The sequence below is a fragment of the Prenolepis imparis genome, unplaced genomic scaffold, assembly GCF_030444845.1.
Source record: "Prenolepis imparis isolate NDT839.2.m4 unplaced genomic scaffold, iyPreImpa1.0 SCAF_4, whole genome shotgun sequence".
Taxonomy (NCBI): domain Eukaryota; kingdom Metazoa; phylum Arthropoda; class Insecta; order Hymenoptera; family Formicidae; genus Prenolepis; species Prenolepis imparis.
In genome coordinates this window covers 7,346,533-7,359,846 of record NW_028141162.1, presented here as the reverse complement: position 1 = coordinate 7,359,846, position 13,314 = coordinate 7,346,533, and the positions used below count along the sequence as shown (strand labels likewise).

Sequence of the window (13,314 nt, the reverse complement as noted above, 5' to 3'; positions counted from 1 at the left end):
TTTTTTAATATTTTGCATGACTAATGTAATTGCAAAGTTGTAATTTAAGATAGATTAATTATATAAGAAAAGTCATATAGGTATATCATTTTTTAAATATTTATTTTACAATTAGTATAACATTGAAAGAGAAAATGTTCTGGGATATAATGATTTATAACGTCTTATTCCAGTCTCTTTACGTGTAAATCATTTCGAATGACCTTCGCTGAGCAAGTGGAAGAACGATGTCAATTATACTCTGTATATGTATAATAGCGAAGGTGCCGTTCCTGATCCGATTTACATGTCATTTTCCATTTTCGTTCAAGTATAATTCAACAGTAGTTATCTTTATTTGAAAAAAAGTGCACTTAAACGTATATAAATATTAGCTTGCAGTATTAATACTATGTCAGAACTAAATTCTAATTGTCTTCAAAAATAAAAAATGCAAAACAGAATGAAAGAGAGAGAGAGAGAGAGAGAGAGAGAGAGAGAGAGAGAGAGAGAGAGTGAAAAAATTGGAAAAGATTAATATCCATGTATCATTGAACAAAAAGAAGCTAATAAAATGCACAAATTACTGCTTCGTTCGTATAGTTATTTTAGTATTCCTGAACTAACAAATTAATACTTAACACGGTATAAATTAACGGATAGCGTACTTAATAATCATTTAGCTCAGACTTAGTTTGCGATGCTTTGCGAGATTTGATAACGATAATCTGTTTCGTCATGTTTGAACTGATTCGCGCTGTTTCATTACCTATTAACTTCCTTCTTACGATAATGCCTCTTCCTGCCATTCCTTAACAATAAAGCTTAATTTGCACCACCTCTAACGTTCGTTTCCGTTCTCACGTTCATTCGCTAGCAAATAGATTCCATTGTATTTTCTCTCTAACATCTATGCTAGCACTTAATCTTATGTTAGTGCAGTCGAGAGGCAAGAAATTTTGAAGTACACTCGTCGACAAGCGAGACCATTTTTAAGATACAATTTTTAAGACCGTCTTCACCGAACGGGTGTTTATTTCAGATCCGGTTATTACGTGTTACGCGAAATATTACATAATCACGAGTACTGCCGGTGAAAGGCATTTAAATTCAGCCTACATCGAGAGTCTCGCAGGACTTGCAATTGTGTCAATGTTTCATTGTGTCGCAGGAAGATCCTATCTTAAGGACTTTGTTCGACCCGAGTGCGTTTCTTCAAGATTAGATTCATCTCATCTATTCGTGAATTACAAATAAAAATTATATTTAAGTATAATTATTGCGCATGTAATTATTATAATAACATATTACAATAATAATATATTATTTTTTTAACATTTATCTTATGTTGCAAAAAATATCAGATGTATTTGTAATGTAAAAAAAGCTAGATAAAGTTTATCGACACGCAAACAAACCAGTTTTGATAAATGCAACCGGAATGTCACGTTTAGATATATCTACATTTTCTAATCGGAAAGAGAAAAAGTATATAACCGCAAGAAAAAAATGATATCTCCGAGGTTAATAACGCATCGTATGAATCTGTCCATAATATACTGCATGATCTTCAGATTGCGGTTACCGTTATTTTCCGCCTGATACATAAGCTGAACCGCAAAAGCTGTCTTTACTGTAAGTATTCCCTTCCAGCGATTCTCCACATTATACTTATATCTGTAAAACATCGAACAGATTGGCTGAATTACTAGCTTAAAACGTATCTTACTTCCATTACGAGAGAACTAATCAGTCACAGAAACCAGGTAAGGGTGAAGGTCACGGATACCACGTTCTGAACACGTATATACATTCCTGAACACGTACTCGTATCTTACTCAAGAACATGTACTACATATAAGACCCTATGCGAGATATTACAAGTTCATCGTCTTTTTTGATATGCATAGATTTTTCCACATTCTTAAAATTGACTTTTATCGAAAGACCCATATTATCATTAATGGTTCTTTGGAAAATTATAAACGATTAAAAATTGAAAACCTTACACAACTTTAGCTTCAGGGATACAGACACATATCATAAAATTTTATCATAAATTAATTTTATATCAATTTTAAATTATTCAAATTTCTAAGTTTACATATTGATTAAAAAGACATTATATTGTTGAATATTAAAAATATGCTATAATAAAATAAATGGTGAACAATCAAAATTTCACTATTGTAAGCTAAATTGCGATTGCTTCAATTTTTTGAATACTGTTTTTCGCTCTTGACAACCGAGTGTAAAAAATGCAATAAACCACTACTTGGCTTTCTTGTGTTCGCGCAAGATAAGTGCATTTCAAGATTTCGCAGCTGCGACCGCCGCAAAACGATGCGGTAATTACGAGTCACAATAGCGAGGAAATGAGTGTGAAGAGGTCATATAACGGACTGAAGATGCAAAGACCGCATACTGCATATGTGAAACTCTTTTTCTCATAACATATTTTTAAATCCTAAGCAATCTAGGAAGAGCATAGAATCGATAAAATTGTATAATTACATCCCACAGACTATAATTTTTGAGCACTTTGCCTTCACGAAAAATATTTTTAAAATTTCAATATAATTAATAATAATTACCAAATTGATTATTATTTAATTATCTATTTCCCAAGCATTATATATTAAAAAATAATTAAAAAATAATCATATTAAAATTCTTTTTAAAAAGAATTTATATATAATTTATGTGTGTATGGATTCAAAAGTTATCAATTTCAAAAGACTGTTCATTTCACAAGAATATCATAATACGTGTACAATAACCATAGTACCAATAAAGTGCACCAGATTATATAGAGAAACTTCATGAAACCGGTTGTGTCCTACGGGCGAAACTGTATAAGTATATTGGCAACCTTGAAAGATGAACGGATATCATGAATATAGTATCTCACTAATTTATGTTAATCCACGACTCCTTCTATACTTATGATACTGTGCAAGCAAAAGTTATTTCATAATAAATCGAAAATTCGTGATCGATTAAGTATATTTTTATTTAGGATATGTCACCATCGCATTTAAGAGATGTTTCTAAACAAGTTGTAGATAACTATATAATCAATAAATTAAGATAAAAAGATTGGTATATTAAGTAAAAGCTCTTTATGTGAAAATATATTAATTTATCATTTATTTATTTTTGTAAATTTTTTGCTTTCCACTCGATCTAATAAATTCGTTGTTTTAAATATCTCAACAGAAATATTTATTACTCATAAAAAGAAAGATAACAATTTTTAATTTGTTTCCAAAAATTATTAAATTTATATAGAAATAATTCAAAATATTGATTATATAGAAGAGAAATATTGATTATATATAGAGAATAAAAAAATCGTACAATTTAGCGATTATTAGAAAAATTACAGCTTGTGGCCCTCTTTTCGGTCATCATACCCGAGTTTACCTTAATTGAAAATTTATTTTATCAGGCCATTATTTTCATTTTTCAAATGCATCATGCAAGTCTACTTCTGCACATTCAAATATAGAGATCCTGTCTATCATCAACTGGTTAGAAGCAGAGGGCGCCAAGAACTTGTTCATCTTGTTCACCTTGAAGAGTTATCTGTTGAGACTTATATATTTTTCTATATGCATCACATGCAGTAAATATCAATATTCATATTGTCGACATTTGATATACACAGACGTATATAGTTACTTTTGTTGCATACATTTTGGAGTAAATATGAAACTGATTCATATGTGTTCCAAATACATTTGTTGCAGTAAACATGAAGTATACTTAATGCATGCAAATATGCCATCAATCTCCGAAATGCCTACATCCCCAAATCGTAGCATAACTGTGACCAACCCTCATGAATAAAAATTCAGTCTTCGCATAATAAAGAGATTCTCGCAACTCGGCCACTTGAGTTCGAGGAGGGTTCACTACGTACCCAACACGCGAAACATGAAAGTCATTCACATAAAATATGTATACGATAATCGCCTCTACACGCTCATCATAACGCAACGCGTCAACACGTAACCATAAGCGTCTCTTGAAATTACTTTTAGTAGTATTATAAAAAAATCTTAACAAGTTTAAAGTTGATCCATTTAACACTAAAATTGATATTATAAAAATAAATAACATAATTCACTTTTGAACATTATTTATCTTTTTTCAGGTATGTTGTTATTTTCAGAGAAAACAATTAATTTATAAGAGCTCTTAGAAATTGTTTATCTTTGTTTACGCATACATGTTCGCATATTTCGGAAATACAGCACAAAGACGCAAACTTAATGTACTGTTTAATGTAGTCTTGCCCCCCCATTGCGAGCGCCCGTGTACGACCGAAGATATCATCCCCCGGAAATACAGAGAACGAAAACGAAGGCGGAATAGCGCGGCCGCTCCAGCTGGCCGTGTCGAATTTTCTCAGTAGCGGGGGATCGCGAAGGGGCTGTTTCAACCCCCTCGCTTCTATCGCGACGCAGTCCATCATCATCGTCGACGACTTGTCAACCTCATTATGCTCACCGCGTCCCTGGTGATCATTATTAGCCAGTGCAAAGTGTGGGCCCGCGGTGTAAACTGGAGGCGACGTAACGCAATTCACCCCGTGTACGCATGACGGGGTCGATGGGGGATGTTTGCACAGGAGGAGAAGGGCTATCGCCGCCGTGACGATGCCGAAGCGTGACGCAGCGTGACTCGTTTACTTACCATCGTTGCACAATGCACTCGTCAGTAGCGTAATCGGCTTCCATTGCGTTACTTTGTACTGTGAGATCGTAGGCATCTCTTACGTTGCGTTAGACCGTCACGAGAGCAATTTCAACAGTGGCGACTTCTGAAAACTAATATCAAACGCGAAGAATGTATTGCCTGCAAGATATTGCTTCGCTCGAATATTTCGACCTATTCGTAATTGTTTTATTATTTAATTATTCGAATATTCAATTATAAATGTGACATCAAAATATCTCAAATCTGCAAAACCAGGGACGATTCCGCATTGAAGAAATTTATGGCGATAGGGAGGATTTTCATTTTTTTTACGATCACAGAAGAAATATTGCGCAAGATTTACCGACTTTAGGGTCGGCACTCTGACGAATATTTGTGAATCGCATGCGATGATAGACGCTTATAGTTTTCTGCAGGGCCATGCGAGAGCATCAACGCAGGCTTTGGTGCTCCCACGATACTGATTGATTACGCGACGACCGCCCAGCAGCCTCTCTCGCATCGTCGACGCGGTGTGGCGGCCGCTCGTTTTGTATACCGGTGAAAGGGAAGCCGATGCCTTTTGATACGGACGATGTTGGCCACTTGTACGAACTCATCGCTGCCTTTGATTCCATCCTCTACAGTAATGCTATGCATGGGTATGTATGTATAGTAGTATAGGAAGAGTTTCGTAGGATGGCGAAATTTTAGAATCAGCGTAGTTAAAGCATTCACTCAATATATTTATATTTTTTACAACTCTGTACAAATACAAAAAAGTGTATATTATTTTATTATTCTCAATATGTATTATTCTCTATATGTATTATTTATATTTGTTCTTAAAAATGTTGTTTTCTTTGTTCCTGAAAAAATAGGCGCCTGCATATTCTTCACAAAAACTTTCATCATATGTATATGTATATATTATATGTTTGGTATATGTATAACATATTTATTTTATGAAATAACATTTTGTGAAATACTCTTGCAAAAGTAAAAAAGAAAGGAAAAGGATTTATAAATATATATTATAAAAAAATATATATCATACATCATAATAAATATATAATAAATGTCTGCTTCTCCAATTTTACTTATTGTTAGATTATTTGATGAGCTGGAAATATATATACGTTTCATGCATTTCGTATTTCAGGGGCGCAATCCAGATGATGAGATACCGCACCGAATTTCCCTACAAGATTACAATTGGTAAAATCAATTCTTTGTGACGCCTCTCTCTCATCCTGTACGGGTCCGTTACGCGATTACAATTAGTTGCGGCCCCCCTATATATTCCCTGATTACATCAGTACGAAGCTTGGGGACAATCGGTACGTTGTTGGCATCGGCGTTCATAAGCTGCTTTGACCATAGGGATAAATTGTGTCATTTCCCGCAATATGTTGGAAAATATTATTGGTAAATATTGTTAGTGACTAAAAGAGAAAAAAATATCATGCAAATGTCGACGCAGTATAAATAATACTTAATAATAGCATCGATTATAAAAATCAATATTGTCGTTAAAAGCAACAGAAAATAATATCTTCTATAGATGTTACATAATTTTTATTTTTTATTTTTTTTCATGATCCAAAAAATCTTGTAAAAGACGAACGAAATTTTCAAGTCAATAAATTGCATCTTGCTACATTGAACCATTCTGTAAATATCCACGTGTTCGGTCGACAAATAGCTCATTCGTTCGTCACAACTTTTAGGCGAGAAAAGCATCAGCAAAAGGATCGAGAAGAATTGTCATCTTGCGAGTGTGTAATTCAGTGGGGAGCTCACGAGGACAACGAACAATATCGTCCTCGCGACGAGTAATAGCATTCGTTCATTCAAGGTGGCCTTCTCGAAAGCACGGGGACGGTTCATCCTGTTGATTCTCCCGACGAAAAAAAGGTATTCGACGAAAAAGGGAATCAATGGGATCGCTACTGTCCGATCGAAGAGTTCGACCTTATTATATTCACAATAATTTTGAAAGCGATGCAGGTGAATCAGTTCATAAAGACGTCGTCTTTCTTTATTGAAATAATTTTTCGCTAGTGACGAATCGTAGGTAGATTCTTGAAGAAGCGCGCCTAGCATTCAATCGAACCCCTCGGAAAGGACGTAGTTCCATGAGAGACCATTTGGACCACTTCATTTTGCACCCAACAGACTACGGTAATTGTAAACTCAAACTATTCTGCCGTTTGATAAAGAGGACATTTGTCAAGCGTATCGATAAGCGCTTCATATTGGAAAAAAAAAATGTAATTTTTGGAGCTTATAAAATCTAGCAAATAATCGATTAATTACTATATTCATGTAAAAAGATTTTGCTAAATATTTTAAATATAATATATTAAGAATAAACAAGAAGTTTTATTTTGAAAATAATTATTTTATACTTTTATTTTGCTAATCAATTTTCTATTAACTTATCATGAGCTCTAAAAAAATGTTATCCTAATTAACTATTTAACGTCTGATGTGTTAATAATATAAGAAAAACAAATACGATCAATTACAGAAAAGCAATAATTGTATGATAAAAAATTAAAAAATTTAAACGCTTGTATTGTCAATCACGATACTTTAACAAAGTATATAAACATTCCATAGCGTCTGATCATTAAAAATTTGAATAGATAATTATTAAAACTTTTAAATCTCTAATTATTTGTTTTCTTCATAATGAGGAGTCAACGGTTAAGGAATTTCTGTGTTCTAAAAAGATTTGAAGCTGTCCGCTGAGTTTTCCTCTCGATAAAGCTGCCGTGTGGTTGCCAGCAACGAGCCACTGCCAGATCGTTTGTGTTGGCTCGGATAGTAGCCGGCTTCTCTCGTGGACGCCAGTCCGGTGCCAGGTTTTTGGCCCTAATACATCGTCATCCATAAAGACGAGACCTGCACGCTCACCGGCAGGTCATTCGTTATGGTTACCGTCGGCCTCAGTGAAATCTTTGTCCACCGCGCGATCCGATCGCCGATGTGATAAACATTAATGAGTACTGATGTTGGAGCGCTGATCGAGGTCGTGATCATCGTGATATCGCGAACGGTGGATCTCTTACGACATAGTGATTTCTTCGCCCGATTCAATCGTTGGCCAGTGCAATTAACTGTGCCATCGCTTGCGAGAAAAGAGATATTACGGATTTAATTCTAATGATTGTGTTTTATGTCGGAGGATATGTTACTCTTATATTGTAGACGGTTCACAGGTATCCTGTGATTGTAAATATTTCATGATAACTGTCGCATCTACGCATATTCAGAGTTTAGAAATATTGTAACATTTTTTTATTCTATTTATTTTGCAAATATATACGATCTCTATATCGAAAGAATTGATATCAAACTACTTATTAAAAAATAAAAAAATCTATAGAGCACAAAATCTATCTCATTTGATCGACCTTCATCAATTAAGTCTCAACCGAGAATGTTTATCTCGCTTCATCACCTTCTTCATTGCCAATCGACTTCGGCCGACAACGATTCGTATCGCGAGAGAGAATAATCGAGTGGCATTTTTACGCTGTTTGCAAACTGTATCGTCGGCGGGAGGTCGAAGGGCGCAGTTTAGAGGGGGTGTTTCACAAGGGGGGCCTGTGCTATCGTGACGAGTATCGAGGCGAGCAGTCGAGAGTACGATAGAGCCTAGGGGTGTCGCGGTACGCAATTCCACCCTCCGCGTACGATCCTCAGGCGATGGTGCGTACGTGGACGTATACGTTTATGATATATGTGTATGTACATACGTGTGCTCTCTCACATAGGGCCGCAGGTCGAGAGGGTGCATTGCCATTCGTTCTCGCAGCCGCGGTGAGGTAACGCGTAAGATGACGGCGAACATCAAAGCGGCCGACATCTTTCAGAGACCGCCACCACCACTCTCGCTCTCTCTTTCTCGTTATTCTCGACCTGCAAAGCTGGTTCTCTCTTTCTTCGCGTCTCCCCCGCGTTCGCCCTCGTTTATCTCGCTCCTCTGCTCGTCTGAACCGACGACTCGGCGGAACCCACCATCGCGCCGCGTATGTATCGGGCATTCATTTCAGTAACGAGCGCGAGAGAACGGGGGACGTTAAAGTGCGTGATAGGCAACGCATACCGGCAACACACTCGCGGCTCTTTCGTTTATATTTCTTGATTTCCCGCGCTCCCATCTTATCCGACTCTTACTCTTTTATTCACATTCATTGGAGACGCCTTCTCGCGATTCTTATCACATCAAAGACCGGCATTATGCTACTACGACTATACAACGTTCACGTCAATCAGATCTTCTGTAATTTTAATGTTTTCGCGATTATATGCGCTAAATGTAACAATTTACGTTAGACTTCGAAGCAAAATCATAAAATTCAATTAGGCGTTATTTGTATAACGTATTCTATGCATCTCATTTCTTTTGTTAAAAAAATGATACCTTTCCATTTGAGTAGGTCAAACCCTCACAGCTAAGTGTGGGCTTAAATTCCGCGAAGCAGAAAAATAATCTGGCAGAACTATCGAATAAAACATCGATACAACATTGTAATCCGTTCACAGACATCTTTGTTTGTTCCATCTTTATGTGATGACCTTGTTGGTTCAAACGCACCGCGACCACGTTCTATCTGGTTCTTGACCTTAGGGGTAGCGTTGGAAAATTTATTGAAATTTCCTGGAAACCATGGACTGAGAACGCCTTTTGTTATGTGAAGATGATCTGCTGTGACCAGGTCCTTTACTCATTGTCAGATAGCAGGTCTCGAAACATTCGATAGTTTCGTCACTTTTTCGTCACGGATTAGATTTGTAAAGAAACCAACAGAGATTATGTGTATCCAAATTTCCAATATTTTTAAATCTCAGCTAATAACGTATAGTTGCTAATAACGACTTTAATCTGCTTTTTCAGGGATTTAAGCGTTTTATAAACCTGGCGGCGATTCTTGTGAAATGGTCCCCCATAGCGAGAAACAAAATTCCAGCCGTATCTATTATCTCGAAAAGAGTTTATTATTTAAAAAGAATTATAATGTCAAGGGTTTAAGTATTCAGTGAAATAATCTTATTGTTAGTTTTTGACAGGTAATTTGAAAAGTAATATATTATCCCTTTTCGTTTGATGTTCTTTTAAAATGTGAAAGATTTCAAATCTCATAATTTCTATGTTTATTTAGATGTTATAAGAAGAGATTTTTTACATTGATTATTTGTTTTCGCATTAACTGCATGAGAAAGTCAAATATGTGTTTAACCTTTTTCGGTATGTATTACATTTAGTGATGATCGATACTAAGATTTTACTAAACAAAATTATACACTAGATTTTATTGTTAGTCACATTGTTTTCTGTTTCAAAGCTTTTTTACAAATCAATTTTAGATTAATATACACATCTTATTGTTTAAATAATTTCAGTAGATTTTCCAAAGTAAAACGCGTAATTACAACCGAAAAAAATTAATATCATAGTAAAAAATAACTTATTATATGTTTATTATTATATTATAATATAAAACCATTTATTTAATTTATAAATATTACTATATATTATATATATTATATTTATTTCATTTATTAATTTCTTTATTTAATATGCTCAAATTTTTCTCCGTTTTATAAATGTTATTTCTCGATGATCAAATTTAAGAGAATTCTAGATACGAGAACGTATCAAATACTTTATACACTATAATGATCCGTTGACACAATGATGGATCGTCTACTTTGACCGGACAGGTAAATGTGCTTTCACACTAATGCGCTGAAAGTATATAATCGCTGCGGCACGCGGATACATACAACTTAACAAGGGTCAACAACTCCATTAAATTTTAAGTTAAGAGTGTAATGTAAGTTTCGACTACCATAATCATGCATTATAAACAATGAGAAATACAAAGAAAAGTATGCAAAGAGAAGTACCCTTTACTATATAACATAATTTAAAAAAAAACATGTAATTTAAACAAAACTGAAGAACATGTCTAAAAGTAAAATGCGAATCTTGCGAAAAATAAATATAAAATAAACTTGAGACATTTTAGCTCGCGAGGGTTATTATAACTATAACATAAACTCGATTAATATTATTTGACAGTTATCAGCTGATTTCTGTCAAAAAATATTAACCGAGTTTAAAGTATTATAACATATTATTTGAAACATATTTTTTTATTTTTATGCTATATATTTTTATTTTAAAATTTAATAAGCAAATTAACGCTTTAATCAGCTGATTTCTGTCAAAAAAAAAAATTATATAATTTTTTTTTTAAATATTCTTTTTAATACAAAATCGAAGAATGACGCACGCTTGTGTTGTTCTAGTCTTTAAAAACATTAGTAAAAAACATATAAATATTAAGCTGATTTAATTCAAATTTTAAACTTGCCACGCATATAAGGATTATGACAATCAAACAGCACAATTTGTGTGGTTGGATTGTCATAATACTTATTAAATTGATAGTCGTGGGCGTGTTATAAAATTTCCGCGTGCTAGATCGACTCGGTTGAAGAAGGGTGAACCGTCACAATAAAAGGTCTTTGCACGAACAGCTAGGAGTTAAGTCGTGGATAATAATTACCGATCCCTCGTTAGCGCCATCAATAGACGGTCTCGCCCACCTGCCTATGTTATAATAATATAAGCCGCCTCTTTTGCGGTCGGTAGCTCTCGCACGTGCCGCCAGAACCTCCTTTATTCATTTTCTGCCCTACGTTACTCACCCTCTTACGCCCCCGGCTGTCAGCACTCTATCGAGTCCCGATCCGTTTCTCAATATTCCAACGCTCGGACGTTACGTCAGAGATTTCTTTGAGAAAAAAAAAGAATCCTCAAATAATCTAAAAGCTTAATTAAATATCATAGTTTTAAATATAGTTCCGCACGCGCGCAAATAAAAACATGTACATACATACGTAACAAACCAAACACACGCACATACTTTCTCCTTCTTTTTTATAAGTTTTATTTTTTAATTATTTTTTTATTAGTAACACAATCTCGATAATGTATACGGTGTATATATACAGATAATATATATATATGCTGGGGATATATGTATATAAAAGTGATGAAATTATCGAGGTTACGATTATGCAGGAGTTGATTATTGCAGGTTATTGCAGAAGCCTCTTGTCTCGAGCTGCCGACTTAAAGCCTACCCTTTTCGCAATCCGCCTGATATTCCCTTTGCAATCGCGCAAGCATCTCGCTCGGTTAATTGCGTTATTCAGAAATGATCAATCAGCAATTAGTGATCCACTGTCCAGCGGAGAACGCCGGATTGCTGCTACTCGCGTTATGAAAGCCACTCCGAACGTACAACATGGAATTATGGAACCATACAACCTGAATAAGGTGCGTTAACCGTATCATTACAATTCCTAATCATCGGTATTCGCGGTTTTAATTTGTAAAATCAGATTGTGAAATACTACGTAGAAAAGTGAGTGACCATTTTCAATGAAAAGTAAAAAAATTCGATATTTTTCTCAATCTTTTTAAAAAAAATTCTAATTATTAATACTAATTTATAGTTTTTATATATATTGTATTATAGAATAATCTTTCATCTATACATTTTCTAACATCTTCTCCATATTTCGATTAATACTTATAAAATATATTTTTTATTACACGTCAAAAATAAAAACCTCTCGTTTTCTTTATTGAAAGAAGAATTAATCGCAGTTTTTTATATACACACAACCTTCCTAAACGTCAGCAATATATAATAAATACATGCTCCATTTTATAAGTTACGTGTCTGAGAATTGTGATCGGTCGACGCAACCAGTTCCACGCGTTCTCCAGCACCAATTTGCGACGTCGCGAGAGAAGAGACACGGCAGAAAAAGAACTACTAGACGAGAGAAGCTTGGCAGAGAGACCGGTAACACGTGATAGCGCATGACGAAGGCATGATGGATGAGGGGGCGGCTAGTTTACGTGATCGGAACATGATCGCTCGCAGACGGGGTGGTCCGTTTGTTCATCGCTGCTCCGTGTCCGTCTTTTCTCTTTCTGCCTCTCGAACGTATGTCTCCTTTCCCTCCGCTCGCTTCCTCGTTCTGCCACCATCGTCCTTCTCACCAGAACGCGGTCAGACACACGACACACCCCGTCACCGGACTGAGTAATCTCGTTGTCATACACAACGAGCGCGACTGCAAGAAAAATTCGCGTATGATCTTGCATGCTGAAGTCTCGTGCGCCATCGAGAAACTTCCGCAGTAACGTTTCGCAAATTTTGCTCATACCGTATCTTGTCATCATTATTGCAATCGAAACCTAATATTTACGCAAATATTTTGATAAATTAATTCGTCCGAAAAAATGACTTTGCATCCTTGTATTTCGCAATCATTGTATCTTAACGTAAAATTCCTCCTTCCAAAATTTGCATTTATTTTTGACTGACTAAAAAAGTAATTTCTCTTGGTTTTTAATAAGACCACCGATGAGCTCGACCGACCGGTACCTGCATCGGTACCGGCTACCTGTATGAGTCGGTTTTCTTCATATCAATTTGGGTCTCGGAATGACCTGTCTCACTCCGCTTCCAGCTAATGCCCTTCACGATGATCTCTGAAAAAAAGAGTCAGGTTTCTTCTCCCTACATACAG

The 13,314-nt window shown here is 35.3% G+C and overlaps 1 long non-coding RNA gene across 2 annotated transcripts; it reads left to right on the top strand.

Moving 5' to 3' along the window:
- The first annotated feature begins 4,611 nt into the window (after window positions 1-4,611).
- Window positions 4,612-7,775, top strand: LOC145935258 (uncharacterized). Of its 2 annotated transcripts, XR_014425182.1 has the most exons (4): window positions 4,612-5,345; window positions 5,846-6,023; window positions 6,414-6,867; window positions 7,422-7,775. It is a non-coding gene; the product is annotated as an uncharacterized LOC145935258 (long non-coding RNA). The 2 variants fall into 2 exon arrangements; XR_014425181.1 differs by lacking the exon at window positions 7,422-7,775 and having other exon boundaries at window positions 6,414-6,960.
- Window positions 7,776-13,314: the final 5,539 nt, after the last annotated feature.